Below are 26563 nucleotides of genomic sequence, written 5' to 3'. Positions count from 1 at the left end.
AGTGGTATTTGGAAAAGTACAAAAATATGCTTTCAAGTGATGGGGGTATCTGATATCCATCTAAAGTCTTTAAAATGGCATAAAATATCTGGCCCTGAAGAACGCCAGGCAGCGAGCTGGAGTGCTCCTTCGGCCCTTCCCGCCCTCTGCCCCTCGGAACTGAGCAAGGTTTTAGCATCTTGTTGACAGGGCCAGGAAGTGAATGATCGACACTAATGGGATTTCTAATCTTCAACCTAATTAACTTTGTTAAAATGAAGGCTTACCAGGAAGAATCAGCACAAAGGAATTAATTAAAGCAATGGAATTTTTGCTGGATTTTAATAGCTGACTATTGGCTATAGGTTCTAATAGGCACAGGGACAGATACTTTAAATTTATTTCCACTTTTCTTTTGTGTGCTTTTGTATTTCCATTTGTAAGACAGCCTATGTTCCCAAAGCTGAGATTGCCCACAGGCAGCCTCCCATAGGAGGCTTCCTTGTCCCTCAGCACCGTACATACTTGACCTTGTTGGGCCTGCTTTGTGGCTGACACATCTGCTGGAAGAATAAATGTATGAATGAGTAATTATAACTTTAAAAATGTGGTGGTAATAAATGATGCCATTAATATTCCCCCTTACTTTCCTCACCTGTGGTTATTACATGAAAAGAAGTAAAGATAAAATAAAATACACATTTTCTTCTTTACAGAAACTAAGCCTACTGACGTTTATAACATTATGTAGTATGCAGAAGAATCTTCCAGAGAGACTTGGCTCAGAGCTGACCCACTATCAATCAAAATTCATGTATACCCGAGGCATCGTTAATGAGAATTAAAGTATACCTTTGCTTTGGATCATAGACAATGGAAATATTTTGATGAGTCAGCTTCACCCAACTTACTGTCTAGCTATGTACAACTATTCAACTATATGTGCAGCTGTACACAAGTGTTCAACTATGTGTACAGCTACATATAACTAGTCACTATATATGCAGGTATATACAAGTTTTTAATGATATATACAGCTATATACAACTATGTCACTATTACAATATGTTCAGGAAAGCGATATATGTAAATTTTATCACCAATGCCCCTGATTCAATATCAGTAGACAACGATCACAATTTAAAGAATTTTTTTGGTTGGTTGGTTGGTTTTTTTTATGACTGGAGGTCTTAAACATGAACAGCAACTAGTAGATGACATTCTGCACAATGACAGTTTCAGTCCACTGAGCAAAAAGGCTGCATCTGTGTCCCTTTTGACTCCTTTATACATGGCAATTTGGTCTACCTCATCTTTACTCCAAACTTTGGGACAAGTCATATTTCTAAGTAAATAAGACCAGTGATTCTCAAAGTGGCCATGGTGGTTTTGTTATGGCACTGACTTTCACTATTTAATAAACTTTAAAAACATCCTCTATGGTATATCACCAACGACAGTGCCAGGCACTGGCCATACAGGTAATGAGCAAAACATAGCCTCTCCTCTGGGAGGTCTGTCACTGATACGGGAAGGAACCAAAATCATACTGCACAATGTAGCCATTGCTATGAGGCGGTGTCTACTGATAGCCAGAGAGAAGACAGCAGGGACCCACTTGGGGTAGGGAGTGGGTGGGGGAGGCATCGCAGGCAATGGCACCGTAGAGGGTGAGCAGAATTCTAGCAGTGGAGTAGAAGACTGAAGAGAAGGTAAGGGCACAAAGCAAGCACAGGGGTAGGAACTGGTTGTCGGCGGGCAGATAACGGAGGCTTGGGTGGAGAAGACGCTCTGATGTCTGGGAACCAGCTAGGAAGATCTAGACCAGACTGGAAGGGGAAAGTCATTATGTCATTAAAGGTTTTTATTAAGGGTAGGAGGGAGTGTTTTAAATCCCCATGGCAACACTGAAAAACAGGCAATAGTGAGGAAAGATTGGTAAATCCTGGGAATGTCCCAGAAAAGCCCTCTACCAGGTGGCTTCAGTGAAACAGCAGAGGGCAGTGGCAGGCATGTGCTCCCATTTTCCTTTGCCTCTGTCAGCTGGAATTTCCCAGGGCTCTCAGCTGAGTAAAGCAGTGCTGTTTCCCCACCTCTATCTGCAGAACTGCTAGAAGAAATCTACACAAACACACCTTGACTTATCAATCTGTAACTCCTTAATTGCTGGCCACCAAAGCCAAGGAAATAGGTTGTGTCTTGATTAAGCTGGGCCAGCAACCGCACCAGGGAGGCAAGAGCACCAGAGTCAGAATGTGGACAGAGGCGCAGGTGGGGGGCAGAGAGGGTGAGCTGACTAGTAACATAAGATGGAAAGATCAGCGTCAGTGAAGGCAAAGATAGGCAGGTAAGTGCATTAGGTTCAGGCAGACAAGTTACAAAGTCTAGAATGTCAATTAAGTCACAGAGTTGCACCAGGATAGAGAAATAACTGAGACTCATACTTCTGGAACATACAGATCAAACAGACAGGGATCAAGGTCTAGACAGGGGTCTGGGTAAGGACCACCAAGCACATCTAAGATCTGTCTTGGAAAACCCTGCTTTTGTAGGCATGGGTCCACATGTGGAAGAAGGTGGTCAAGTGCAACGACAGACCAAGGGCAGAGCGGTGGTAGGGGTCCACCCCGCGTGCAGGCAATACGGTGGCACTCTCTGCAGAGAACTGAAGAATAATGACAAAACCCCTGAAAGCTCATCTGCTCTTTATTAGTACCACGTGCCAACAATTCTAAGCAGTGTTCATGGTAAAATACTCATCCTAACAAATCTTTTGTTGATCTAAATTCTAAGCAACTGTTAAGCTTACATGAGTTGGCTAATTTTTGTTACATTTCCTTCATGAACTTGGTATTCCGAAAGAAAGTTCGGTGAGGAGAAGTGACGGTTATTCACCTGTCCTTTCTGCCACACCCAGACTCGGCTACATGTATTTATTTCAAGAGTATGTTCTAAACCACTAGGAAAGAGGTAAATTGACTTTGAATATATTCCTGACCCAAGGGTTCTACATAGTCCTTGTTTAAACAGTAAATTCTAGACTATGATAGCCCAGTGATTCTATGGTAAAGAAACTGAACCTGTGTTATAATTTATTTGATGTAACTCCCTGGGATTTTTATGTGTGTTTCAAATTTTAAACAGTGTAACAATGCAAACTACAAGGTGTAATATTTTTATTTGACAAATGCACATTTTAGTTCACACATAAGGTATTATCTGATTTTGAACAGTATTGAACTGAAATTTCTTTATTAATGTAAAAACTAAAATATTAAGAAAATACTTATTACTGGTTTGTTACATAATTTATCATTAAATGCCATTGTCATATAGAGAAAAGAGTATTAGAGTCACCTTCTGGGTGTTATATAACTGACTATAATACTGTTTGAACAAATGTGGTTGAAATGGGAACCTGAGAACCAAAAGTAAGAACAGGGCAGTTCCTGAGAGTCACCCAAAATGTTACATATCTAGGTTCTTACAAAGGGCAGATACATTTTTCCTGTTGAAATTTCCAAAAAAAAAAAGGCTTTTTTCAACACAGCCCCATGGCCAAGCCTTAGAGGTCTGTGACATTTTGTATTCTTCTAGATCATGCTGATGCATCCGAGGGAGCCCTGCAGTTTGAGCGGAACCAGTCAGCACACAAAAGCTAAACTGGGAGCTCCTTGAGGACAGGGGCTGTGGGTTTCACTGCTCACCTCTCCGGTCCTATCACAGTGCCTGGAATAGCTTAGGTGTTTGACATAATTAATAAGAAAATGAGTAGATTTCAAACAAAATGAAGGGCTTCTAGCATAATCATCCATGTCTTATTAAAATGTATCAAATTAGCCTATTGTTTGTGTTCCTTTGCCTCAGTCAGCTGGTATTTTTGCATGCATTCTTTTTTCAGCCATTCATTTGTACATATTTATTGGTACCTACTCTATCATGGCATTATTTTAAGCATCAGGAAATTAGCTGAACAAGTAGTGTTCAGTCCATAAGTAAAGTATGTCCTGATCACTAAATTTCATGATATAATGTTCTGCGTGGGACATGCTCACATATACCTACTTATGCTTGCTAAGCAACCTTGCCAACAGCCATTCAGGAAATATGGACTAAATGAAATTCTCCTTTGAACTGCGCTGGGTAACCTGGGCTTTACACAGTGTGCAGCCATCTAATACAAAACCTTCAAAGAAGCCTTTCCAAGATTTATGGTTGAACTGAAATTTTGTCCTACTAATTACAAGGGACAGTCACATTGGGTTTGGACTCAGAGCTTGTACTCTCTCATTAAATTTACCACCTGGCATGTAGTAGACCCTCAATAAATATTTACTAAATGAATTAATCATATAGTATCTATAATGGTTCATTTGTTAAATATTAATAATATATAAAATTCTCCATAATATATTCTTTATTGCAACTTGATTTCTCTTACAATCTTAATTCAGTCTTAAATGGCTGTTCACTGCATTAAAACACTGCTTTCTTCCCCCAAGCTTGCAATTTAAATGTGCTAGCAGAAATTTCTATTAATTCCATTCCAAGTATTTGCACAGAACTGATCCACCACAGCCGTCTGCTAATGATGCATCTGTCATTTTATTGACACCCCTAAACAGCTTTATTCTCTTTTCTAATTAAGAGACAAAACTGGTATTGTCAGCTGATGAACCGACATTTGGGAGCTTTTGTTCTAATGGAAAAGGCAGCACATTATGATGCTTGAACAAAAACTCAGGAATGTTAACAGAAAAGCCCACCAGACAAAATATATTTACATGTACAATTTGAATGAAGCTTGTGATAAGCCTAATATGCATACAATATTTTTGAGTTACAGGGAGAAAATATGCACTCATGGCAAAAATATATTTGAAAAAAGTGGTACTTCCTTCCTCCCTAACTAGCCATTGAAATTCAGAACAAAGCAGTCCCATGTGCTCACTGGACAATCAAAAATCCTAAGAAAAAAAATTAAACCTTTTTAAAGCTGACCAAAACAATATATGCTGGAATATGTTGCCACAGAGGTAACAGTAATATTTCAATAACGGCTAAATAAGAACTAAACGTTCTTAGAGAAAAACAATAGAAATGAGGTAGACAACACATTTTTAAGGGCTAAAAAAAACAATGATTTCCTGATGATTATATTAGCCAGTTGCCAGAAAAATGACAATTACACACAAGTACAGGACTAACAGTTCACCAGAATGTTCTCAAGCAACTGAGGAGAAGCTGTAAAAGCTCTATCCCCATCACATTAAAAATCTAATCTAAAATCATGGCATGTCAGAAAATTAAGGATTCATCAAAATATTCCCACAGGTTATGTGTTGAAAGGAATGCATAAGAAGAAACCACATTTCTTGATTTCTTTACACAGAGATGTATCATAGGATCCACATTTTAAAATTAATTATAAAATATGGTCTGTCAAATGAGCTCCTTGTTAAAAGCAGCTAGCATACATTTTGGCACACAGTAAGTGCTCAATAATGTTAGCTGCTATTATTATTGTTATTATTATTGTGGTGTCATAATCTGCTCATTGCCTTTCATGGTTCTCTCCCAAGGTTTACAGGAATCCTAGAAGGATTTCTCATGGCTAAGTCATACTTCTCTACCATCATTCCTGGATATTTTCGCTCTGGGTTGGCACTCTAGTTCCAAGCTCCGATCTTCTACCTAAATTGTCCCTCTTGGCCTAAATGCTTAGGACTGAAGGTTTGAACTGCATGTCTTGCTTTTATTGCTCATTTCACCCTGACTTTGTCTTTCAGATCACTCTCAACATCAGGAACTATGGACAAAACCTCCCACACAGTCCAGGGCTAGGCTCCAATTCCTGCCTGTGACAAGCAGAGTTCACATTGTGTATGAGTGAATACTATTCCATTAATCCTGCTCTCTGTGTGCACCAAAGTTGAGAGTCTACCAGTGGCCCTGCCTGAAGCCCCTAAAACAGGTCTTAATCTTCTCCTTAAAGGAGTTCATAGGGTTCTCGTGGTTGCTACTCTAGCAGCATTTTACTTAGCATAAATTTTCTATCCCCAGGGAAGTCATTAGAACTAAAGAAGGTAGTTTATCCTGATCAAAGAAACTCCTGCGACAACAAAACCAGCATCTTAGTTACAAATAAGATGCTGGCTCATTTGTTAGGATGCAGTAGACACCGATGGGATCCAGCAACTATTCCTATCTCCATCTTCATGGGAGTTGCCATGTGCAATACATCCCAGGTTTCAGCTGACTGGTCCAGGGCAGGTCTCTCACCCACGCTGAGCCAAACCAAGAGGTAGGGCACAGGTGGAGATATTCAGAGCAGAGAAAACAGTGTCTACAGTCAGAATGTGGTCACACAGCTGCTGATGAGGATGACTGTTCTGTCCACAGAAAAGTAAAGAGGTACAGAATCTATGGTGATAACCAGGTCTGCAGGCAGAGATAGCTGATGTCCCAGGAGGGATTCTGTCCATACGTGATGAGTCCTGCATAGGCCTTTCATAGCCCAAGAAATCAATACTATTATAGAACTCGAAAAAAAAATGCTTTTGTTAAACAAGAGTGTCATAAACACCCAAAGTCATTGTGTGTGTGTGTGTGTATATCTGTCTGTCTTTCTGTTTGTCTATCTATCTATCTATCTATCTATCTAAATTAGAAAGAGAGATAGAAGCAAAGAGATTGTGGTGCCAGTTTCTGAAAAGCAAGACAGCATAATGGCAATTGGACAAGGAACACTTTGTAAAGTATCTGATTGTCTAGCCATTATGCTGTACCCTTGAAACTTACACAAAATAATTTTGAATGTAAGCTGTAATTAAAAAGTAAAATTAAAAAATATATATGGTTGCACTTCTAGTACAGTCCTTTATGTATTGAGTTTTTAAGGGACAAGAAAATTAGAGTTGATGATTCATAAACCTGTGAAACATTCATAACCTTTTCATTCCAATTAAACTTCATTAAGATAGTAAAACTAAGATGTGTAATTTTCCTCATTCATTCATTCATTCATTCATCAGTCAGCTTGAAGGAAAAAGGGCTGACAAAAACCAGTCTCTACTTTGGGCAGAGCTTCCTGACTTAGGGTAGTAGACAGACAGGGATTCCTTCAGTCAGGTCCACCTCACTGAGCAGTGCTGAGGGCTGACAAACAAGGAACAAGGAGGAAGACCTCTGGACCAGGAAAAGGGGTGAGGCTACACATACATCCCTCATCTTAAGTAGGCATCTTAAGCCCTGACCAGACTAAGGTGGCCTCCAAACTAAGCAGGGAGATTTGTGCTACATAGATAGATGGAAACAACCTTTACTAGTATTTTCCTGCTTTTGAAAATATTTTTGTTGCTATCACTTAAATATGATTTCTTTTATAAAAAAATCATTTGGGACAAAAGGCTCAACTCAGTGAATGGTAGGAGAGATGGCTAAGTTCTTTTTCATAGAAATTCTCATGTGTTTTTCAACTTTTTTTCTTGCTTTCTAATTTCTAGTTCTATTTTTAAAACCTTTTTTTTTATTTTAAAGGCAACAGAAAAGCTTCCTCCCTTGACTTCCCTCTCTCCCAGGCACAGTAGATTTTCGCCTCCATTGAAACAACCCTTCTGTTTCCAGACATTCAGTGGCTTTTCTCCTTCAAACACTTCTTTCCTCATACCTGCATTTTCCCCTCCAGCACTGTACCTGCCTGTTCAGTCTGTCTAACCAGTTGAGCCATCCTTTTGAATACGTGGTTTTTCTCATATGTTCCTTTTGTCTATTCTCACTAAGCTGGATTTGTCCCTTGTCTTCTTAAGGTGATAGTCCCTGCCCAACCCAGGTCTGTGCCTGGAGGAGCAAAGAACAAAATTTTCAATTTTATTTAAATTAAAAACATGAAATCAAATATCTGTGTCTTGCATCTCTGGGGCATTGTTTTACTTAAAATATAGAAGTTTTATGATGCATAAGAATTAACAATAAACCACTGCATGGACCCTTAGAAAATTAAAAACACAAAAAATAAACTTATGCCAGTTACATAAATTTCTGATGCTTTAGCCAGAAATATGGTTCTTTTTTTCTTAAATTTTATTGATTGACTGATTTTAGACAGAGAAAGGAGAGAAGGAGAGAGAGAGAGAAACATTGGTTTATTGTTCCACTTACTTATGCGTTCATTAGTTGATTTCTGTATGTACCTTGACCAGGGGATCAAACCCTCAACCTTGGCGTATGGGAAGATGCTCTAATCAAGTGAGCCACCTGACCAGGGCCTGGAGATATGATTCCAATAAAGCACATTATATGGCAATAAAAACAGAGATGATCCTGATGATTACACATTTTCACTTCTCCCTAGCTTTTAAAATTGAAATCAAAATTTGAAGCAACATTTAATAATGCAATGTTTCAGTTTGAGAAAGAAACATTTTCTTAAGCACCTCCATTCCCATTTTCCTTAATGTGTTTCTGTCCTTTTAAACTCTGTACAACTGTAGTCAGCACCACCGAGGTCCACTCTCTTGTACCTGCTTAAATGCCCAACCTACTTCCTTCGCGACCCCACATGTCACTCAACATCCACCCTACAAAAATTCCCCCTTTTTCTAGTGGAGAATTGTTTGAATTGAAGTCTGCCTTAATTTTTGTCTCCTTGAGACAGGGTGCAGCCAAGGGGGGGCCCCCCAAAAAAAGATTTGGAGTGGTTTCCAGAATTCAAAGTGTATGGGAATATTGGAGAGACATATAAGATGTCCTCACCCCCACCCCCAGGGGGAAGAGACAAATAGAGCCAGGGCCATTGAGAGCTGTTTTGCATAGCAACAGTTTTTCAGCTAACCTCTGGAATGATTATTTAACATATCTATAACCTTTAACTGGTTTCATAAATATGCTAAATAGCTGTAGCCAAGTTTTGAGCCAGGGAGAAGGGAGTAACCGAGATGTGGCAGCCATTGAAGGGAGAGCCACATGGTTTTGGGCAGTGAGGACCCCTGCAGCCATGTAGGGGAGAGCCACACGGTTTCAGCAGAGTGAGGACCCCCTGTTGGTGAGGTGAAAGAGGGAGTCACATGGTTTTGGCAGAGTGGACCCCCTCTTTCCCAGTTGAAAGGGAAAACCGCGCAGCTTTGTCAGAATGGAGATCCCTGCAGCCAGGTGAAGAAGAAAGCCACATATTTTCAGTGGAGTGCGAACCCCTGCAGCTTTGGTAGAAGAGGCCCACGCGGCTTTGGGGTGCCCACTTTGGCTGAGTGGCCTGGAAAGCAGGAGAGACTTTGATTGGAACTCGGTAAAAAGAACTCTTGCCAGTGGGCCGTGAGAGGGTGCCACATGACTTTGGATTAACTCGAGATCCTGCCTGCACGGTGACACAGCTGATGGTGCCAGCAACACAGATGTGTGCCCTTTTCCTGATTTATGGTACCCGGAGTTGGGACAGTGGGAGAAGGGAGTGCTGTGTGGGTGTAGGTGTATACTCTAAAGGACTTTGATATTTTAGTGGAGGTGTTAGGCCTGAATAGCATTAAATAAACATTTCGTTTCCTTTTCACAACTCTCTGGCATTGAGAGATGTCTTTCCAATTGGTGGTGGACAGAAGAGCCCAGTAGATATTAGTATTCTGTCCTTGGGAAGGGCCCTTGTTCTGTAGCAGTTTGTGCCATCCCTAGGTGGGCCAAGTATTGCCCCCCCCAGATCTCTTGTTCGGTAACATCCTGGTTAATTAAAAAATGCATAATAATACCAAACAAAATTACTCCTAGGTGTTTATCCAAAGAAGAAACACAAATGACCAACAAGCACATGAAAAGATGTTCAATATCACTGGTCATTAGAGAAATGCAAGTCAAAACCACAAGGATATACCACTGTCCACCCACTAGGATAGCTGTTAAATGGTGTAACTACTGTGGGGAACTCCTGACCAGTCCTCAAAAGATTAAACACAGAGTTACCATATGACCCAACAATTTCACTCTTAGGTGTATACCCAGGAGAAATAATAACATACCTCCACGCAAATACATATAGGCAGATATTAATATCAGCATTATTCCCAATAGGCAAAAAGTAGAAGCATCCCAAATGTCCATCAACTGGTGAGTGAATTAACCAATGAAGTATACATATACGAGGGAATATTATTCACCCATAAACAGGATGCAGTACAGACACATGCTACCACACGGATGCACCTTAAAAGTATGATGCTCATTAAAAGAAGCTAGACACAACAGGTCATATATTATTTTATCCAACTTATACAAAATATGCAGAATAGGCAGGTTCATACGTTCATAGAGACAGAAAGTAGATCAGTGATTACCTAGGGATGAGGGGGCACAGAATTGGGGATGCCTGTATCAGGGTATTTTTGGAGGGTAATGAAAATATTTCAGATCTAGATAGTGGTGATGATTGCACAGTCCTGTGAATATACTAAACTCTGTTGAATTGTACATCTTTAAAAGATTAATTTTATGAAGTGTGAATTACATCATAATTTAAAAATAAATAAATTCAACCCTCCTCTCCCAAATTCTACAGCATCTAAAAGTCTATGGCATTTAAAAGATGCTCCAGAAATGTAAATTAAAAAGATATTACTCTTTGGATAATTCAAAGTTCCTTCAAGTATTTTTCACATGTGTGTTACTCTGCATCGTTGGGAAAACAGCTCCACCTGCTTTCAGTCCTGTGAAAGGAGTAATAAATAATGAAAGCTTTGCTCATTCATGGTAGGTCTTTAAAAATACTCCTCGCATTTCACTAGATCTACCTGAGGTTGCCCGCAACAGGCCCCTGACTAACTGAAGTGAATAGCGCTGGGAATGGACATGGCAGGCTGGTTCTTGGACGTAACACACTGCAGGTCACATTCCCCTTCCCAGCCATCTCCTGGGTGGGCTGAGTTCTCTCATCCTGTATCACAACACGGACAAATACATTTAGTACCAAATAACTATCCTCAACCATCATTCCCTCTGCTCTCAGCTCTTGCAGTCAGCATAAAACTCATTTCCTGACTCGGTGAGAGCCTTGGTGATAATATAGATGTCTGCACATAAAACCCCAAATTCAGGCTGGATCACTGCACCTGTGACAGTTCTGTAGCCGCTCCTGGAAGAATGCCTGTACCCTCTTGTATCTACCACCTCTCCTAGCGAAGCTTTAGAGACGTGAGTGGCTGTAGTGACTACAATTAACATGGGAAAAGCACCTAAAACTAGATTCCTGTGAAGCTTTTCCATTTTCTAGGCCCCTCTTCTTTCTTTTCTGCTTTCCTATATTTTTAAAAATTCACTTATTTATTTTGTAATAAATACTTATTTCTTATAGATTATATGCCAGACATAATGCTAGATGGTGAGGATACAGTGAATTAAAAACAAAAAAACATAACAAACAAAAAGCAGGCCCTGGCCCTGGCTGGTATGGCTCAGTGGATTGAGCACAGGCCTGTGAAACAAAGGGTCACCAGTTGCATTCCCAGTCAGGGCACATGCCTGGGATGCAGGCCAGGACCCCAGTGGGGGCGTGCCAGAGGCAACCACACATTGATGTTTCTCTCCCTCTCTTTCTACTTCCCTTCCCCTCTCTTCAAAAACAAATAAATAAAATCTTTTTGTAAAAAACCACACCCACAAGGAATTCATACTTTGTTTAAAACACACACTTTCAGTAAACTTTCCTGGGTCCAACTTTTGCTGAAATGCAAATTTTGGAGTCCTGGTTTTCTAGGCACTGGGTGCTGAAAAATTGTTCATTTGAAAATAAATTCTGAGATACTGGTCATTAAGTTTAAACAGCCTTTCATTTCTCTCCTGGTGTTAAATTGGTTTTATAAAATAGCTATGTATATATTTTTACCTTTAAAAATATTCTTATTTGTTTCCAAATATATTGCATATTTTTGGGTAAATTCTCTATACATATGAACATCAAACTTTAAAATATGTTGTACTCATAACATGCTAGCAAAGCTCATTACTTAATAAATGATGAAATAAACACATAGAAATTTAAAATACTCTTAACTGAATTCAATCTTATTTTTAGAATTTCTTTACAGAGTAGAAGAGGCATTATTCATAGTTGAACTTCCTGACGCACCTGCGCTCATGGCCTCACTTTGTAGACAGAAACTGCAAGGGCCTTATACACACGGACACAGACAAATAGGTAGAACTAGTGTGTTCCCCTAAACCATCATGAAAAAGCATCATACATTCCCTCCTCTGCACTACAATTTACCATTAAATTAGTCCATGTTGAAATAGTCATTGTCTCTATTGAATATATCCCACCTTTAACTGGCTAACAGTCTAGCAAAGGCACATTTGATTCTGAACTTTGACTGGCATCTCCATTCTTGGAAAATCCCTCAGATAAATTGCAGCTGTGTACTGTGTGTGTGTATGTGTGTATATATATATATATATATATATATATATATTTTATATATTCCCCTTATAAATAAGGAGACATATATCTTGACATAACATTCTTTTTTTCCTAATTCCAAAAAAAATGTCCCAACACTATATAGTCTTTACAATTAAACCAACTATTTAACACCATTGCATTCCCCATGTTTAGGATAAAATGTTCTATTTAAAAAGTAATAATCCCACATGCTATGCATTTTGGAGGTTATAGGGCTATTCTTATTCACAGCCCATTTTCCAGTCAAGAAACAATAAGGCCTTTTTTCTGCCTAGAAAATTCTGATTTAACACACACACACATACAAACACAATCACCAAAGAAACCTTCTGGACTACTCTTTCCCAAATTTGAAGGAATAACATTGATTTTCAATAACACATACGTTGAGCTGTGGTTCAAGAAATATTTGCGACTTGTTCTATTAAAAACGAACACATAAAATAAAATTTGGAAACTGAAGAGATGGTTTTTCAAGGCAGGCTTGTTCCTCCTTTAGCTGGAACCACTTCTGTTCACTCCACTGTGGGACGTGGATACAAACACCCCCAGGCATTCACTTTCTGCCAGGACATTCTTGGGGTTTAAACATGCACATAAGCAATTAGTTTTCTGCCTTCCAGTAAGAAACAGAACCAAACGCTCACGCTAGGAAGGGATTACACATGTGTCACTGTGCACAAAATTCACCACTCTGTCCCCCCTTCTGGTTTTATGAACAATTCAGTGCTTTGGGATGGAGCAGCTCCTGGGGTAAATGCTGTTGCGGGGGTGGAGGCAGTTCAGCAATGGCAGTGAGAAGCACCATATAAATAGTTTAGTATCACTTAGACACTCTACATCAGCATCCACAGCTTCTAAATTGACATAAACATTTGTCAAAATTGTTTTCTTTACCAAAAAGTCTAAATGTCCCAATTTATCAACACTAATTCAACCCTCAAATAGGTCACAGAGTTTAGGAAAATTAGTGGCTTACTGACTGCAGAGGAAAATGACTTATAAGCTCTTCCAAAAGCTCTGAAATGAAAATGGAGGGAGCCAAATGGATATCCACCTCGTCCTATTTTACTCCTGTCCACTGTCAAAGGCTACAGACTGTCAGAGAAGCAGGGATCCCCCTGGCACATGCATCCAACATATGTATAAACAAGCACCAGTTTAAACATATGGCTGTGATCGCAACTGGGTGAGGAATGGTGGTCATCAGAGGCCTAATGTGCACGGCCTCCTAAATCCTTTTCGAGTCTACATGCAACAGGCTTGTTTCTGCTCACCCGGGATTTCCAAGCGCCTGAGACACAGTAGGTGTAGGAAGAAATGCATTAAACAAAACTGGTAATGGCACAAAAATTGCCTTCCAATTCAATGTACCCTGGGAAACGAACAAGTCACTGGCAGAATTGGGCTTGTCAAAGCCTCAAAACTGGACAGGCCCTGTATTGTCCCCCAAGTCTAATCTCCCCCACCTACAGAAGAAGCAAGTGACTGCTGCACTAAGGGGTAGGACCAGAGCAACCTCCTTCCACATAACGTAGGTCAGGGTGGCTCCTCCACCTACTCCTCATTATTCACCACGCTTATCACAGAGCTACTGGGAACACATGAAGGTCTGTTCTTTCTGACATGTGTTTACACTGGTATGGAGTGAAGTTATCTAGATTTTATCTCAAAGAATTGAATCAGTCAGCATTAAGCTAGTGTCCTCTGTGGGAAGAGCATTATTAGAAAAGAAACTCACAGATGAAACAAAGAGAAAGGACCATGGACATGAATACACAACACTGAAAATAGGTGCCTGCCTAACATAGCGCCAATACCATCAAGCAGCAGCCTCTATATGACTAATGTGATCTCCAGGTGCCTGCAGGTCTATAAAGGGATGCCCTGATTAGGATATACAAGTATTTCTGTCTCTAAAAGAGTCCATCTCAATTGTAAATTTGTAAATGGGCATTCTCATTTAACCATGTCTCTTGGGAGAGTGTAAGTGAGCATTGGCCGACAAGAGGATGGTGACTCTGTAGTCACTGACAAAGGCAGATGTTTGTGCTAATGAATGGAGTTGATCAGAGCAGAGCTAGGCCCTGGAGCTGAAGGATGGGGCCAGGACCATGCCCTGGCTTGCCAGACATCTCCCTGAACATTATTAGCTCAGCATTCTCAAAGAGGAAGAGAAACTGGCCAGACACACTTCAAAGAATGTCTTAGCAGAATGAGGGGAAAGAGTAGAAGCTGGGTCAGAGCTGTAATTGTGTAGGGACAAGAATAAAGTCAAGCTGGTTTTCTGACTTCTCTGTTATACTGCATACACCTTCAAAGACAGCAGAAGAAGAAACGAAGTGTCCTGAAGCTATTCCCACACCCTGTATAGTTACCTGTATTTTATACAAAAGCCAGAGACTCGGATGATCCTTTTCATTGCCTCGGTCTATGGGGCACCAAGCACTGGACCTGGTTATGATGTGTACTCAGTTGAAAGGATGGATGTGTGAATGAATGAATGAGATCACATAATTCTTCGAACTTGTTCTCAAGCTAAAGTGACTCTTCCAGGAACTAACACAGACTCTTACAGTTTACAGGGGTGAAAGATACTTTTCTATTCCCATTACCAGAACTTGGTATTTAGATTCCAATTGTTTAGACCCATCTCCCCAGGGACCTGAGAGACTGATCAGGACTGGTCCTAGTCTTGAAACTATCTGTCATCATTCCCAGGGCAATGACCTTGCACTGTCATGCAATCCCTGTTCTCTGAAGAAAGCTGCATTATGACTGTTTGTGGAGCAAAACCAGGATGACCAAGGACTCATGCAGAATCTAAGGTCTGACCATGTAGAAAACAGCTGAGTGTCAAGTGCTTGGGCACATGTGTCTGTGTGCATGTGTGTGTGCTGGCACTGACCTTTCAGAGGCAGGACTCCCTTTTCTCCAGACCTGCAAACTCAGAACCACAGCATCACCAGGCAGGTGAGGCTAAATCTTAGAGATGGTATGTAAAAGATTCTTTCCTCCACAATTTAAAATGAGAATATAAATCATTATAAACTTAAAGTTATGAATGGACTGGACATGAAGTGACAAGAGACCATAAAATATACATGGAATGGGTCAACAATGGATGTAGAGTGTATATTTCAAGAGAGTTCAGGAAAATAAGGGTTTGATTAAGAACAGTGAAGAACAATGTCACATACACATGTACACATTTACACATACACACATGCCTATAGGCACATGCCTATAACATGCTTCATGGTTTTCAAAGCCCACTGACTGACTAATCAGCCTGGTCCTCCTGGTAATCCTGTGATGAAGTCATAGAGGGGTCCGTCTTCCCACTTTAAGAAGAGAAAACTGCAGTATAAGGTGGCTTGCTAAAGGCCAAATGACTAGTTAAGTAGTAACAAGATAATAACTAGGTGTCTTAATCCCCAGACCAGTATGTTTGTTTCGTTAATCTATCCTTAGTATCTGTTGAGGTTTTGGAAACAAAATCACCATCAGCTCCATTTCCAAAGGGCAACCAAAAAGAAAGAAACATAAGGCAACATGTTCAGCCTATTTTACTCAGCTCTCCAGATTCTTTGCCTATTGAATATTTCATGAGCAACAAAGACCCCCTTTAATTGCTTCATTTCTGCCCCAAACTTAGAAGACAAAAATAATTTATTGTCGAACCTTTTATAGTATAACGTGATTAGAAAATATCATCTTCAATAAACTTTTAATTATATGCTCAGAGTCAAACATTTGGAACCTTATTTTCATTAAACTGGCACTGCCATCCACTGTGATTTTTAATTTTTAATACAACTCTTTTTCTATTTATCCTTACCCTATATTCATCAGAAGCAAAACCTTCCAAACCCTCCCTCCATCCACATAAAGGAGACTAAGGGAGAGCTGTTATAGTTGCTGTTGCGCATTTATTAGTCTGAAAGACAATGCCACCTCTTCTCTGATTGGATCGTGAGGAAGGTGTGCACTTTGGTATGAACTGAGAATGCTTCTAGGCCACAGCCACTCAAATTCGCCTGCAGACTGAGCGCACGCTGTCCACCCCGAGACCCGGACAATGAAAGGCAGTGTTCCAAAACTCTTACAGCAATCTCAGGGTAGTTTTATGTCAGCTGAATATAATACTAAAAAACTAGGTAGCATTTCAAATGTTTCTTATTTCACTTTTCTAGTCATTTATTCTTATTGTATTTGACAGAAGTATTGATCCACAACAAATTGGAAAAGGAATAAAAGGATCGTTCCATCACCACAGCCAGTCTGAGATGCACTATGTTAGGCGATGCCACCAAGCCTTCTGAGTCAGGTGTTATTTGGGAAGAATAAAATGATTTTCTAGAATATTAAAGATGCCCACATTTCAATGACAGAACTAAAGTTAAATGTAAATATGTGTCAGTTTGGTGCAGCTACTCTGGAAAACAGTATGGAGTTTTCTCAAAGAATTAAAAATGGATTCTGCCTTATGACTCTGCAATTCCACTTCTGGGGATTTATCAGAAGAAACCCAAAATACTAATTTAAAAGAATATATGCACCTCTATGTTCATTGCAGCATTATTTATAATAGCCAAGATATGAAAAAAGCCCAAGATCAATAGGCAAGTGGATTAAAAAACTGTGGTACATGTATACAATGGAATATTATACAGCCATAAAAAGGAATGAAATCTTGCCATATGTGATGTCATGGATGGACCAAGAGGGTACTGTGCTAAGTAAAGTAAGCCAGGAAAAGGCAAATGCCATATGATTTCACTCATGTGTGGACTCTAGTGAACAAAATAAATGAACAAACAAAACCGAAACAGACTCATAAACACAGAGAGAGAACTGGTGGTTGCCAGAGGGCAGGGGGTTTGGGGAGCTGAGTGAACGAGGTGACGGGACTAAGAAGTGCACATCAAAAGCTACAAAATAGTCATGGGGAAGTGAGTAAAACATAGGAAATGTAGTCAATAATATTGTGATAACTATGTATGGTCCAGCTGGGCACTGAAAATATTGAGAGGAATAGTGTATAAAGTATATGATAGTCTAGTCACTAAGTTGTACAGCTGAGACCAATACAAAATAAAATTGAAATTAAAAAATTAAAATATATATATATATATGCAGTGGGGGCAAAAGTAGGTTTACATGAAACACAGCATTTATTCTTGAAGTATTTTTTCTAAATTATTCTGCCATACAAATAGCTTGTATATATTCGTAATACCCACATATGTTTTTATTCATACATTGTGTTGGGTCCTCCAGCTAACTTTGCTACCCGTGGGTAATGAGAAGCAAACAATTCAGAAGTGAGTCAAGTCAGATGTCAATAATGAGTAAGGTAAGATACTTAAGCGAAACACAAGAAGCCCCACTGGACACAGGAAATTTTACAATTTGAACTCCATTACACTGCTGACTAAAACCAGCCACGCTGAGAAAGGAAGGGCCGTCCCAGCCTTCCCTCTGCGTTCTGGTAGCTACGTGGAATGAGCAGGTGGTTTCGGTTCAGTTCCTCATTTATAAACCAGCTCTGCACAGACACACGCAAAGCCACTTGTTTGGTGGTCTCAGAAGAGGGGCTACGGACTGACCGGACATGAGACACAATTACCCTCTCACCCTAGCAGGAGGTCCCTGCAGGTTAGGGGTGATGGATACCAGTAGGTCAGGATGCAAAAAGCCAGCACAGCTGCTGCCTGTATGGGGAGGACCTGAGGGAGCAACAGAACAGTTTCATTTCCGGATTACTTCTTCCACCAGCACCAAAATTGACTCCAGAAAGGTGTTGATCACGTATGTACTAACACATGTCTTTTAACTCCTCCTGTTCTTTTAGATTGTTAAGTCTGTCATTTTGGAGGAAGCATTTTAAGTTATCGTGTTTTGAAAGTTGTACTTTTAAAAAAATAACAAAAGAAAAAGTGATGAAAAACTTCTTTTGGGGGGGGGGGAATAGACCCAATGGAATTGAGTTTGATTACCATGATATTTTGTTGGTATATAATTTCATGGGTAGACAATAACAGAGCCTGTTTCCTATTCCCTGAGGTTCCCTGGCCATTTGCGACAAATCAGACTCCCTCTAGTGGCCAAAGCGATACATGTAGATTCATAGGTTTCTTAACAAAAAGGTTGTTTGTGATCTGTTTTTAAAAGAAAAAATTTAAAATGTATAATTTCTTTTTGGAGTACTCCAAATAAGGTAATTATATATGTGCAAAATTATCACAGCACGTATGGTAAATGTTGCACATATTCAGTAATAATTCTTATAATTGATTAGACACTAATATATCATTCTGTATGTGTAACCGTAAATGTTTAGAACAAAGACTAATTACCAAATTTCTTAATAGGGCCACAATTATTCTTTACCAATTCTAGTGCTTACCATTTAGGTGACTGAATTTCCACAGATTATTTCCAAAGCAGGTATCAGGTCATTAAACAGAATCCTTATAATCTGATGCTTCTGATGAAGGGTTTACTTAACAAAATAGATGTGTACCCTGTCAAGTGAAATGATCAATTCCTAAAGTATAAAAGTTCTGGTTAAAGGAGATAACATATATATGGGAATTCTATATACACTGCAAAAAAAACCTTAAAAAACCAGATGATTATTTCTGCCATCTCATCCCAAAACCTTGTTTTGCAGATGAGATATGAAAACCTGGGAGCAAGCGAGCCCCAGTGGCCTGCCCCGGTCACTGAAATAGTGAGCAGAAGAGGGAGCTGGAACCCAGCTGCCGTGACCCCGCCTTCCGGACTCTGGAAAACCGGGGGGAAACAGACCTCAGTTTGTCGTCCTCTCCCCATCGGTCTGCATCCTAGCACAGGCCTGTGACGATGAAGCATTTAAACCAATTCCCCCAGGGGGAAAAAATTTCATTTCTTTAGAGATCTCACATCTTTTTACACTTTATTGATTATTGAAGCACTTTCAGAGGCATTTATTACTTAAAGAGAATTCCTTTCACAGAATGAAAACGAGAGATTAATAATAACTTAACATAGGAAGATTCCTGGTCCTAATGCTCTCTTTGTTACTATGGACTTAAGAGTTCAGTGTCGAATTTCTTCTAAATATCTAGGATGTTGTGAAAAACAAAGGGTGCCAAACTGGTAAAAGTGCTTTGAAATTGTGGTAAGTGCTGTTTAAAAGACAAATTCTTGTTTTACTTAGCCAAAGTTAAATCCCACCTGAAATTTTTAAAAATCTATTATTTTGTTTCCTGAAAAGTGAAGGGATACAGAAGGAAATAGTCAAACTTTGGGGAGAATGAACAGAAACAGAAGAAAGGCACAAATTCTCTCCACAAATGTACATTAGTGGCTGTGCTAAGTGCCCGAGAACACACTGTAACTTCCTCCTGAGAGCTGTGCCATTTGATTTGGACTAGAACTAAAATCCTGTTACAGTCATAGCTGTGAACTACCATAATTACATTCACAGACAAATATAGAAATGGGTTGCCAATTCTTGGGCAGGCTCAAACTCACTAGAATCATTGAGTGTTTTTCATGACATGAAAATTTCTAAGCCTCCTCCCCCCATCTGGAAACATCACAGTTTCCAGATTGTAAACTGTGAAGAACAAGGCATGTGTCTGTCTTGTCTACTTCTGTACTTAGGAAAAGGCCAGGGGCAACGCAGGCATTCATTCCACGTTTGCTGAATTTGGGCTCCAGGCTAGAGATCATCCAGTAGATATGAAACAGGAACTGAGCTAAAGGTGATGGGGATGTTTTAGTGAGTGTCTTGTCCAGGAGTTATGCAACCTTTGCAAACAGTGAGCTACCTGACTGCCTGTTGCTGGGGAAGAATACTCTGTTGGGCTTCACTTCAACATTCCTTAATACCTATCCAGAGATGACGCAGCATCCCCAAACTGCCCCCTATATTGCAAGTTAGTGGATGAAAAATTCATGAGATCTTAACCACTGATAGAAATGTCAGAAAAGCAGACAATAGATATCAACGTTGATTCTTCAGCGTCCATACAAAACAAACACGCACAAAAAACAATTTGTACTATTCACTCTTTATTCTTTAAAGACTGGCCAAGAGGGACAAAGCAGGGGGTCTTGTAGACTAGCTGTCTTCACATGCTAGACTTATTGACTATAATGACATTTTTGGAAATCAAGAATAAAACCACTTCACTCCATGTCTCTTGTCAAGCAAAATGTCCAGCTTAAAAATAAAAGTAGCAGAAAACATACAAAATCCCACCAGTTCTCCAATGTCCTATGCTTTTGAATGTTTTTTTAAAATGCTAACACATGATGGGTAATAGAAGCTTCTTTTTACTGTCAGAGAGATCAAAGAGAGGTTGAGAAAGAATCCATAAGCAGATGCCGCCCAGTGACAAACCTGAGAGGAGCAGACAGTGGGGCCAGATGTTGGGGTGACCTTTGGTCTGCAGAGCACACTGGCATGGTGTTGATTTAGATGGTTGTTGGCAGAAGCTTCAGATCCGGCAGCGGGGGAAAACATTAAACTATGGGACACTTTCCTCCTCTTTCCCATCACTAGAAAACCTGAGACCACACTGGTCAGCAGCACTGACGGCTGTCAGACAAGTTGAATTCACCCCACAACCCTGCCAGTAGGCATCACATCAAAAAGAGTCAGCGGTGTGAACAAGAACATCTTTAGGCTGTGCCATCTTGCATCCCACTCAACTTTCAACAGCTGTTTCTTGAGTGAATGCAGATGCAAAATAATATAAAAAGAACAGCATAGTCGATATGTAGGATGTTTACATTTATCACACAGTCATTAACCGAGGGTATAACGAAGAAGGACTTTGACATGTCTGAAAAGTTAATACCCTATCCACAAGTCTAATTAGGGCCCAGTGAAAGTTCTAAATTGACCTCTGAACTGTCGGCCTGGAAGGATGAGAAAGTGTTTCTTAATCAGGCAGAATTACTCAAATCAGTACTGAAGACACAAAAAGAGTAGGTAATGACATGTTACAGTCTTAAAGACTCCTATCGCATTTTGCAATTATTCCCATCACTCCCTCAGTAAGAATTTAAAGGATTTTTCTGGTGACCTAAATGTTCTTATTATCATAAACACTTGTAAATAAGGCAAAAGATCTCTACCCTCCCATTCTAACAGAATTTTAAATCTCTGCCAGCACACAATGCTCAAACACCAAATGCAAACAACAGTTTGCTTTACGACATTGGATGCGATTGAAGACTACACAGGTCTTTTGACGCTTTTCAGTATCTTGTCGCTTTACCTGGAGAAATGCACACTGCTTACTCTGCACTGCCGCCGATGTCCAGCACTTGTCAAAACCTCTCTCTGTCAAGGCCTTCACCAGGGGTTGCAAAATGACAGATCAGGATGTCTGAGTTGATGGAGCCCCAGGAAAAATGGAACAGATAGAAAATTCATGACTCTAAACTACATCAAAGTGACTTCTGTCAACATCATGTCAAAAGAACTGTTCATTTTAAGAGTTTTTTTTTAAATTATATAAACAGTTTTTATGAGCTAAGTGTAATGAAAGATTTTTCTTGGTATGATCATCCAAGATGATCATCCAAATGTTCCAAAAATATAGTTTAGATCATCCAGGAATAAGGAAAATTCTAATAGTAGTCACTGTCTTCCAGCTAAAACCAATGGCATTCAAGAAATATGTATGAAGATACTATTGGCTTAAAATAGGACAAACCATCTGGCTATAGAGGAACAAAAGTATATTTTTTGCATATTTTCTGGACCCACCAAAAATTTGCAAGAAGATAAATTTTATTCTTCTACAATCAGTTTTGATCCATTTTTTGCTTAGTATGACAATTATAAAACACTTAATTCAGTGTTATTTTCCTAAACAAGAATTTCCTAAACTAGCTGGTATTACTTTAATTTTCTTTAAAAAATCATTGGAAACCCCTTATAATACATAATTTCCTTAAATTATTGCTTTCAAAGAAAAGTAAAAAAAGTAAAATAAAAGGCTTAAAACATGCAGCACCACATGCATAGAACCACTCCGTAATCACATTCAAAGAATCACTCAGTGGGTGAAATATGAGTTGCATAAATCTGGAAATGACCACTCTCCCATTTTAATTCACATCTTTCAGGGAGGATGGCTGGCACCTGGTGCTGGAACCCAGGCAACTTGACTCTTACTGCCCGTATGTCACTGAAATGAACAGGGTAAGTGACCTCGTGAAGTCAAGACCATAGACTAGGCAATGTGTGTATGTACAAAGCAGACAAGAGAGGAAAATACATATAACCCACTGCGCGCACACACACACATGAATGCATGTATGTACTGGGACATGTGCACACAGGCTCACAGATATACATACATGAACAAGCACACATGCACCTGAACCAAGAATCAATGTGTAATTCCCGGTCATTGTGACCATCCAAGACTCTGTTGATCGCTTTCACTTCTCCATTTAGCTGGGATCTAGCAATGTTTACACCAGTCCCTCCTGACAGCTGTTCCAGCAGAGGCCATCTACAATCCCTGTAGCAGTGGCTACTGACTCAGTGCACTTGTCCAGTTGCAAAAAAAAAGCCCATTCTCTGTGACCAGGAAGGTTTGCTTACCTCCAGAATGACAAAAGATCTCAAACATTATGACTGCCTCCAGTTTTGAGAGTAGAAGCCTGCTTCAAAATGATCCTATTGCACTGTGCCTAAATACGTGTGAGAAGTACCATCTGCTAATGCAAAAGTAGGACAAGATCACCATTTCTTATTATAGGAAAAACTAATACATATTGTGTCCTACTTACAAAAAGATGTTTATCACCTGTAAGTGTACAGAGGTGTGGGCTTCACAGCAGCCGTGATTGGTAATAAGCTTATTTTTCTCATTTACATTGATAGCAAGCATTAGTGAAGATATATGCATTTCATTTCATGGTTCAGAAAGAACAAAGTATATGTATATGTGATAGCTGTGGGTGGTTAATGAAATGGTCTGACAAACATAAGCTAATACATAATCATACCAGAATGGGAACTGGCACACCTGTTCCTGCTTCACAGACTTGCAATTCTTAAGGAAAAGTTACCATTCTCAAGCATTAAGACACTACTATTTAGACACCAATATGCTCCAAGGAAATTTTAGTCGCTTTTTCTGTTGTTGTGGCAATCACTAAAGGGTGGCTATTTTAATGATATCAAATCTCTTTTGCTTGTGTCCTAAGAGTAATGAAAACATCACACATGCATGAAGCTCCAGTAATTATTTTAAACTGCCTTCTGTTGTCCCCCTGAGGAACACGGTGGTATTTGTTTGATGCAGTTTAATTAGTGTCAGGGTAATTAATGCTATGCTATCTACATGAGATCAAAACCCTTTCTTTGTAACACTCTGGTAACTAAGAACTAAGAAAAGGAAGCATTTTGCAAACGTTGAGGCATGGTGTTAACCTGAGTTCACCAGTGAGCCGAATTGCTCATCTCTTCCTCCACGCCTCACCCAAATGGCAATTTCAGTCCCTCCCAGGACAAGATCAGACCTGTAATGTGTTGGAACCACACTGCCAGGCATACGACCCCGTGGCTGCTATGGAATTAAATTCTTTCTGTATGGGTATAATCAAATTAACTAAAACATTCACGGTCACCAGGCACCTTTTGCCAGAGTTTAATCCTTTAATAATGAAATAGTAAACTTTTGCACCGATGGGGAACTACAGTCCCTTGTAAACAGAATATGATATTATCATGTGCTGATGTATTTTTCCAAATAAAAGAATCATTGGTTTAATGAATGAATGTGATTCTGCTTAAATGCCTGAATAAAATTTGCATTTAGTGGTATGTATAGATATTCTCTCTATTTGACAATAATGTTAAGAGAGGCAAAAAAAGAGAGAAAGGCAAGGAGAGAAGTTAAGTACACAGATATTCCAGACACACACATAACGTGCACCACCATAAATCCTTTCTAACTGTTTCTTTGGTAATAAGCAATGGTAGTATAAATCTCCCAACACACAAACTCAAGCTGATCACAGGCTTAAGGAAATAGCTCCAGTTATTTTGACTGGGTAAATTATTATATCCTAGAGGTTATTCCAGTTGCTAAAAAAGCACTGTGGCTAACCAACACAAATAAAAAGATCCACCATGTTCTTTATTTTATAACAGATGAAATTACAAGCTGCATAGGATGGACACAATGGCACTGAATTTATTTGTACTCTCAGAAATGCACCATGTAATGTTCATTTTGGAACAAGACCGTTGCTCCAACACAACCGTGATAACCAGCATTAGACTGATAACATCTTTTATGGAAAGGGGAGGTTTAATGGCACACATCTAAAAAAAATAAACATGACTGGCTTAAAATCAACCCAAGAGGATTTAGTCCATTATATAAGTATGGAAATACTAAGCCTGAAAATAACTCTGCACTGGACAAGAACCGAACAAAGAAAAATACTCCTAAGAGAGTGCAAATGTTAAGGCTATAGTAGTTATGAAATTGTGTCCATATCCATCAGGGGCTGAAATGAAGGTTAACATTATAAAATGAAATTTCACCAGCTCAGGCTGGTGGGGTATCCCCATCAAAGAGGGTTTGGGCTGAATACATCTTTGTGAGGCCATTCATTACTGAATACCTGGTGGGCTCAGCTGACTAGCAAAATATGTTCTTTCACATCTTTAGTTCTGCTTCCTGCAACTTAGTTGTTTATCAATTAAAGTGATAAATACAAGTGACTTTGATAACACAAGAAACGCATTATGCAGTAAAGTAACCTCCAGGAACCCTGTAATAAGATCGGCGTGCAAAGTTCAACAACTGTGAAGGAACTATTAAAGAGGACACACAAACAAGTGACCTTGACTGACAAACGCACTTCATTCCAGCAATAAACAGCGGTGGTGCTGATAACTGTTCATTGGCGCAGAGAGTAATTACCTATCTGTCAGCGTTGCTGGTGTGTGCGAAATAGTATAAATGAAACATACATAATGTACGGCAATAATATCGGGCATGCAGAACCTAATGCATTATCATCATTCTCAGGACTCAGGTTTATGTGGCTGCCACCACTGAGTAAATGTCTTCTAGCCATGATAATTTCATTCTAATCTCTGTTCCATATTATAATTTTCATAGCTGAAAGATACTGAGGGGCAATACGTTTCAATCAAGGGCTAAATAGAACACAACCTGTAACTGGGTATTTTATACACCTATATATATTTTTTCTTTCAAAAAATTTAGTCAAGTTATGAAGAGACTGAAATAAGCAGTAAATTTATGGGTGACAAACCCTGTCTGCACCAATGTCACCGTGTTGGAGATGGGCTGAAAGAAGCTCGCAAAAGGGTTAGAAGCCTTGTCTCCCACTGCTTTCAACAGTGCAAAATTCTGTCCTTTTCACATTTTTATTCTGTTCCAAAATATAAGGTAAGAATGCATTTTGGGACAAAATAAAAGATATTCCATATTCACTAGGAGAAAAATAATCATCTAGTTTCTAAGACAAATTATCTCAATTTGCATGAATTGCTTACCTATGTAACAGAAGCAGGGAAAAATTTCCTGCATCATGATACTCACTGTTTTTATAAAACTGTTCAAATCTTGCATGCTTGTTTATTTTTTCCTTTCATGCAAATGCAGTGTGGTGATACCTTAAAGTCATAGTTAAGACTATCCCCCAAAAAAGAGTAAAACCTAAGTAGGAGCTAGGCCATCAGGACAAGCCCCCTGTCTCAAGGATGAAGCATGAGAAGCCTGTGCAGTTAACAGTGTGAAGAAGAGAATGCAGCATATCCCCCCAGTATATAATAGAAACAGCTGCTGGTCGGTGGGCTCTGTTATTCAGAAAGGGAGTATATGAACATTGAGAAAGCACATTGGCACATACAATGGTTTTAATCTAGTCCTCTTATGTTTACAGCAGGAGTGCATATTTGGGAAACAGGGTGGATTGAACTAATAATGCAATAGTCTGCCTTCTGAAAGAAGCATTTTAATTAATAGCCCCAACATCTCATTTCAAATTACAGGAGAATAGTTTGTCTACGGAAGAAACTCATCTTCATTCTTTAACTTTTTGTTTGCTGGCTTCTCTAAGAGGTTTTCTAAAATTAAT

The 26563-nt window shown here is 39.4% G+C and overlaps 1 protein-coding gene across 3 annotated transcripts in view; it reads right to left on the bottom strand.

The window, feature by feature from the left end:
* LOC119040492 (cytochrome P450 7B1) overlaps positions 1 to 26563 on the bottom strand; it is a 193520-nt gene that overhangs the window by 65264 nt on the left and 101693 nt on the right. The window contains exon 2 of one of the 3 annotated variants that reach the window (XM_053660863.1): positions 21700 to 21810. The exons of the other annotated variants lie outside the window; for them this stretch is intronic. The gene's annotated coding sequence lies outside the window, so the exon portion shown is untranslated. The remainder of the gene's footprint in view (positions 1 to 21699; positions 21811 to 26563) is intronic. 3 annotated transcript variants of the gene reach the window in all.

This window comes from Artibeus jamaicensis, unplaced genomic scaffold, assembly GCF_021234435.1.
Source record: "Artibeus jamaicensis isolate MK-2021 breed Jamaican fruit bat unplaced genomic scaffold, CSHL_Jam_final scaffold_916, whole genome shotgun sequence".
NCBI lineage: Eukaryota > Metazoa > Chordata > Mammalia > Chiroptera > Phyllostomidae > Artibeus > Artibeus jamaicensis.
Note: the sequence above shows the minus strand (reverse complement) of the source record. Positions and strands in the feature narration are given on the sequence as shown.